Genomic DNA, 6,273 nt, shown 5'->3' with positions numbered 1-6,273 from the left:
TCGCTTTGTTTCCCTGATCTTAATTTGGAAATGGTCATGCGAAAAACAAAAATCCACTGGTAAGTCTCTTATTAGTTGACTTACTGAAATCAAATTTCTTCTAATTTCAGAAACAACTAAAACATTCTTCAACTCTAATCTATTTTAATCTATTTTGGTTAGAGCCGATTTTTGCTTCTCCAACATGTGTAATCTTAAGAGACTGTCCATTTCCCACTATAACTCTTTCTGTACCTCTATATTTGGTTGTGTTCAGAAGCATACCTGAGTATGATGCTATGTGCGAAGTTGCTCCAGAGTTTGGAAACCAGACGTGATCGTGGTTATCAACCATAGTTATTGTTGCTAAAGCTTATGCAGCTTCTTCTACCTTATATGCATTATCAAATCTGTGCCAACATCTAAGAGCAGAGTGATTCGATTTAAAGCAAATCTGGCATACCATACCTTTTTCTTTGTTCGCTGTGGTGTTTCTTTTGGCATCTGTAAATTTCTCATGATTTGTTGAAGCCTTGGCAATGTTTCTTGATTATCTTGTTGCCCACGGTTATATGGATAAAACCCCGCCTTGAGAAAGAAGTATTGTCTTCCTCTTCCTCCACGTTTACCATAGAACGTCTGACTTTGGGCATAAAATGCAGATTAGTGCTGGATTTCTCTTTCATATTTATTGAGTGACTTCAATGTTTCGTGGCTTTGTAGCAATGGTATAACGTCCTTATAAACAGGAATTGGGGGCTTCAACATTGACGTCACAAACAACTCATATTCAGGCCCCAATCCATTTAAGAGAAGAAGACCTTGTATGGTCATTCACCGGTCATCCAATGGCCTGCAATTCATCGCAAATACTTTTGAAAATCCGTATGTAATCAGCCATAATCATATTCTTCTTTTGTGTGTCTGCAATTTTTGTAGCAGACAACATTCTCTTTCTTGAGAATCCAAAGTGTATGCCTCCTCGAGTGTCCTCCATACCTATTCTGATGTTTCTAAACCAACAATGAGCCCTAGGACTTCTTCAGATAGGGTGCCCGTGATCCACCCACGTAGGAGTTGGTCCGATTTCTTCCATTGCAAGTAGTCTGGGCTAATCTCTCGCTTATCTCCATTGATAATGTACTTATCAGGAACAAAGATTTCGTCATTGATAAATCCTTGAAATCTTGACTCTCGATCAAACCAAGAACCTGGGTCTTCCAGAGAAGGAAATTCGTTTGGGAGAGTTTTATGGACACAAAATTTGCCACATTCAGCATGGACGGGTAGGAGTATTTCTAGTTTGTGACTGCTGCTGCAATGGGAGACGCCATGGATGCTGCTCTCTCGAGCTCTGATACCATAAAGGAAAGAGAGAACTTCTATTTTTCTATTTGTGCTTTTCTGTCGCACTACTTTACAATGAGCACAACTGTGCTTTATATACTAAAAAACAAAAGAATATTCTTAAAAAGATATTTTCTGTTATAACAAATAGTTGTTGCACTGCTCCACCATGAATTCCAGCATTGCTCTGCTCCACCACGAGTTCCAGCATGCCTAGCCACTTCTAATCTTTCACGCAAGGCCTGATATCAAAAATATTTCATAATACATCTAATGTATACTGATTTTATTGGAGTGTATTTCAGCTGAGTTAATAAACTCTATGCATTCCAATAGAATTCCATTATTCCACAGATAAAAAATTGGCTTTCTTCCCATCTTTCACCTGCCAACAAATATTGTTACAAACCCTCTTCCATATTTTCATAATGTCCTTCCAAATTAGAGACTCTTTGCTTCCAATCCTGCAAGTCCAAGCACTCATAAGACTAAGATACTTTTTGTCTACAGGTGTTTTGCCCATGTATTATCCTCAGTCAATGCCTTATATCCCAAAAAAAGCAAGATTAGCCACATTCTTATCTTTTAATCTGCAAAAACCAACTCCTCCCTCCAAGTGAGGTCTAGCCAAAACCTCCAAAGCAACCAAATGGGATCTATGGCCAACTTCTGAATTATCCCACAAAAACCCAGACATGAGCATCTTTAAATTTTTAACTATGGCATCCATGCATATTAATAGAACCATCATCCTATATATTATGAAGAGTGTGAAGAAAAAAATTGATCAAGCAAATTTTTCCGTCAAACGACAATAGCCTTCCTTTCCATAAGCACAATTTTTTCTGAACTTTGAGAACCACAGGGTCCCAAACATTTCCCTCTATCCTATATGGGGATAGAGGCAGTCCTAAATACTCCAATAGAAACTACCCTTCCTTCCAATCAGTATGTTGGAGCCTTCCTTGATACAAAATTAGATCTGCATACCTGATCCTCTATTAAATTCATTTAGACATCCCAGCAAATGCTTAGCAATTTATCATAGCCTTCATGAAGAACAAACATCATCAACATACGGGATAGAGCCATACTTAGAAGCACCTCTCCCTAGAATAGGAATATCATTTTTCCACCACATGATCTTAGCTTGGAGGTTCCTTGAAAAATTCTCCATCAAATCAAAAAAAGAAAAGGTGATAAAAGACTACCTTGCTGAAGACCTCTACCACTTTTCATGAACTCCCCTCGGCTTGTGTTCAGCCCTAGTTGTGATGCATGAAGAAATTGAATCTCTGCATAGAAATCAAACATGAAAGCTTGTAAATTACTTAAGGACAAGATGATAATTTTTTGCAAGTGTGTCTTTAAGAAAAAGGAAGGTACCTCACAGTTAGTAGATGCAAAGGACAAAGCATGGTTAGTTGCAAAAGGCTACAACTAGGTAGAAGAAACTAATTTTAGTGATATTTTTTTCTCTTGTTGATAAGCATAGTTCTATTACTTGCTTTAGTTGCCATGTATGATATGAAATTAGAATAGCTTGATGTTAAAATAACATTTTTATTTGGTAAATTATTAAAAGAATATGTATATATATTTATATATATTTTTACTATATATATATTATATATATATATGCATCAATTTGAAGATTTTGTTGTTGAAGGAAAAGATAATCATGCGTGTTTTCTAAAGAAATCATTATATGACTTGAAGAAATCTCGTAAGCAGTAGTTGAGGGGCATGTTATCGTAACTTTATACAAGTCAAGAAAAGTTGATTATTTATTACGATAGTCAAAGTGTCGTTCACTTGACCAAAGATTAGATCTATCATGAGATGACAAAACATATTGATGTCAGGTACGATTTTATAGTATGCACCACCACTGTGTTTATAGAAAATGTAGTTTTCTACATCATCAACGAACCATAATTATGATTACTCAAAGCACTACTTGTTGAGTAGCCCCAAATAAGATGCTTGAAACATCCATTTGTCTAACAAACTACTCACCACTAAAACACAAATGGTCAATGCATGGATGAAGTATACAAAAAATAAATGAAAGCAAAGTAATTAACTATTAACTAAACTAGTATAGTATATATATGATACACGAGTGTTCTAGTTAGATATCCTCATGCTTATGTCACGTCTACCATGGGTTGATGTCTTCAAGATCAGTAGCTTATGGTACTCCCTTGACGTAGGGTGTGAGTTGTTGTCCTTTAACCTTAATTGCTTCTTGAAATGGGAGTCCTTAAACTTCACAGCCCTAATGAAAAAATATATAACTATTTTATATAATAGGGCACCATCATAGATTATCTTCTTAAAAGAGATCTATTCAAGCAATTAGCACAAGCACACCAACCTTGTGTGGTTAGGCAATACAGTCTACATCCACAGTGAGGAAATCTTACACTGCTACTTTTCATTCACCTTTTTTCACCATTACAATGTGACCATTAAAGGGAATGGCTCCTCATCAAAGTATAATGAGTAGGAGGCACCCTTCCTACTCAAGGAAGAAACATTTTTTTGTTTACTGGGAAACTGACAGACCTTGCCCAAAACTATATTCCTCCTATAACGGAATGAGGATTACATGAAAAAGACAGGGAACTTCAATGGTATATACTAGCATGCTCTCCTTAAAGTTGGAGTGCAGGTGCTAATCTGCGCCAACTTGTCAATTATCTTCTTTTACTGATCACGGTGTAGGGACTTGGTAAAAATGTCTGCAAGTTGAACTCAACTGCTATCATGTGTGGTGACTATTTATTTGCTTTGAATCTTCTCACAGACAAAATTGCAGTCCACTTTATGTGTTTAACTCTTTCATGAAATATCAGATTCACACTTATATGCATTGCTGCCATGTTGTCACATTTGACTCCATGGGTTGACTAACTAGGATATTCATGTCTGTCAATAATGATTTGATCCATACAAGTTCATAGGTGCAACATGTCATAGCAATTAAAACAATACGCAATCGAACACCCTATTAAGCTTGGTGGAAACACAAACCTAATGTAACTAATTTACGAGTTTTTTAATGTATTTCATATGCTTTAATTGATTCAGCGAGCATACTAAGTTGGACAAGAAAAGTGAAAAATGTATATTTGTTGGATATTCGGATGTTACGAAAGGGTATCAGTTGTATAACCCTGATACCAAGAAACTTATTATTCGGTGAGATGTTATTTTTGATGAAAATAGTTTTTGGAAGTAAGTTAACAAAAAAGAGACTTGGTTATTGAAAATGACCTAATGAACCAAATTAATTGAAAAAGATGAATCTCAGCCTCCACCAACATCATTTCCTTGGAGAGCTAAAGAAACCAAAATATTAGACCCATTATGGATATGATAGTCCTTGAAGAAAGGTAAAGAGAATTGATCATATTTATAGTTGTGCACTTGCTTTGATGGTTACAAAACCAACATGTTTTGAAGATGTTTGCGGAAAACAAGAATGAGAGAAATCCATGGAAGAAGAAATAATGGCCATTCAAAGGAATGACACTTGGAAACTTGTAGATCTACCAGATGGCCAAAATGCCATTGGTGTTAAAATAGGTCTACATAAATAAAATACAATGTTGATGGAAGCATGCAAAAATATAAAGCAAGACTTGTCGCAAAAAGGTATGCTCAAATATATGGGGTAAAATTTTTAGAAACTTTTTTTTCTATTGCATGTTTTGAAACTGTTAGAATCATTTTAGCATTTGCTTCTCATACGAAATGGGTTAGTTTTTTAGTTTGATATGAAGTCTGCATTTTTAAATGGTTTTTTAAAGAAGAAGTATATGTTTGCCAACCATAGGGATCTGTTATTAATGGAAAAGAAGAGTGTTTGCCACCATAGGGATCTGTTATTAATGGAAAAGAAGAGAAGGTATAAGGATTGAAAAAAGCTCTTTATGATCTTAGGCAAGCACCATGAGCTTGGTATGAGAGATTAGATACATACTTAATGCATAATGTTTTCACAAAAGCGAAAGTGAACCCACTTTATACATAAAGGGAATATGTAATGATATTGTCTTAGTATGTGTTTATGTAGGTAACATCATTTATACAAGTTCCTTTAATATTCTCATTGAAAAATTTAAGATAATCATGACGTGTGAATTTGATATGTCAGATCTGGGATTGTTACATTATGTTCTTGAACTTCAGGTTCATTAGACTAACAATGGAATTTTTATTTCTCAAGAAAACTATGTTTTTAACATACTTCAGAAATTTAATGTGTTATTATGCAAATTATGTTTCACTCTCATGAGAAGTTAACGATAAATGATGGTACTGTGAAAGCTGATGAGAAGTTATACGGAAGTCCAGTTGGAAATTAATGTACCTCACATAGACACGCCCAGATATTGTGTACCCAGTTAGTCTGATTTCAAGGTTTTTGTATTGTCCATCAATACATCATTTGGAGCAGCAAAACAGATCCTTTGTTACATCTGATCAACATTGAACTATAGGATTTGGTATCGATCTAATTCCAATTTTAAGTTAATTGGCTTTTTTGACAGCTTCTGGGCTGGTTTTGTTGATGACAGAAAAAGCACAAGTGAATATGCTTTTATTCTTGGATCGGGGGCTTTGTAGTAGGTGTCTAAAATGTAAACAACTATAACTCTATCATCTTCTGAAGCGAAGTATATTGAAGCCACCACATCTGCATGTAAGGTATTTGGATTCGAAAAATTTTGAGGGACTTGCACAAAAACAAGATGAGGTGACTGAACTTTTTTGTGATAATCATGCAACAATCATCATGAAAATAATCCGTATCCCACAGAAGAGCTAAACACATTTGTGTCATCACTTTGTCTGTGAAGCTGTTATTGATGGAATGATAATAATGAAATATTGTTCCACAAATGATCAAGTTGCAGACAGATTTACAAAGCACTC

Source organism: Nymphaea colorata, unplaced genomic scaffold (assembly GCF_008831285.2).
Source record: "Nymphaea colorata isolate Beijing-Zhang1983 unplaced genomic scaffold, ASM883128v2 scaffold0238, whole genome shotgun sequence".
NCBI classification, from domain to species: Eukaryota; Viridiplantae; Streptophyta; class Magnoliopsida; order Nymphaeales; family Nymphaeaceae; genus Nymphaea; species Nymphaea colorata.
Note: the sequence above shows the minus strand (reverse complement) of the source record.